The sequence below is a fragment of the Octopus bimaculoides genome, chromosome 3 (assembly GCF_001194135.2).
Source record: "Octopus bimaculoides isolate UCB-OBI-ISO-001 chromosome 3, ASM119413v2, whole genome shotgun sequence".
NCBI classification, from domain to species: Eukaryota; Metazoa; Mollusca; class Cephalopoda; order Octopoda; family Octopodidae; genus Octopus; species Octopus bimaculoides.
The window spans coordinates 107,466,750-107,467,318 of NC_068983.1; positions in this window are offsets into that span (position 1 = coordinate 107,466,750).

Consider the following 569-nt stretch of genomic DNA (forward strand, 5'->3'; position numbering starts at 1 on the left):
TATATATATATATATATATATATGTGTGTGTGTGTGTATGTTTGTGTTTGCCCCCCACCCCACCATCGCTTGACAACCGATGCTGGTGTGTTTACGTTCCCGTAACTTAGCGGTTCGGCAAAAGTGACCGATAGAATAAGTACTAGGCTTACAAAGAATAAGTCCTGGGGTCGATTTTCTCGACTAAAGGTGGTGCTCAAGCATGGTCGCATTCAAATGACTGAAACAAGTTGAAGAGTATGTGGAGGCGCATGGCCTAGTGGTTAGGGTGTCAGCACCATGATCGTAAGATTGTGGTTTTGATTCCTGGACCGGTCGATGCGTTGTGTTCTTGAGCAAAACACTTCATTTCACGTTGCTCCAGTCCACTCAGCTGGCGAAAATGAGTAACGCTGCGATGGACTGGCGTTCCATCCAGCTGGAGAACACATACGCCATTGAAACCGGGAAACCGGGCCCATGAGCCTGGGTAGGCTTTAAAAGGGCGCAAAGAATATATATGTATATCTATCTATCTATCTATCTATCTATCTCTTTATCTCTCTCTCTATCTCTCTCTCTCTCTATAT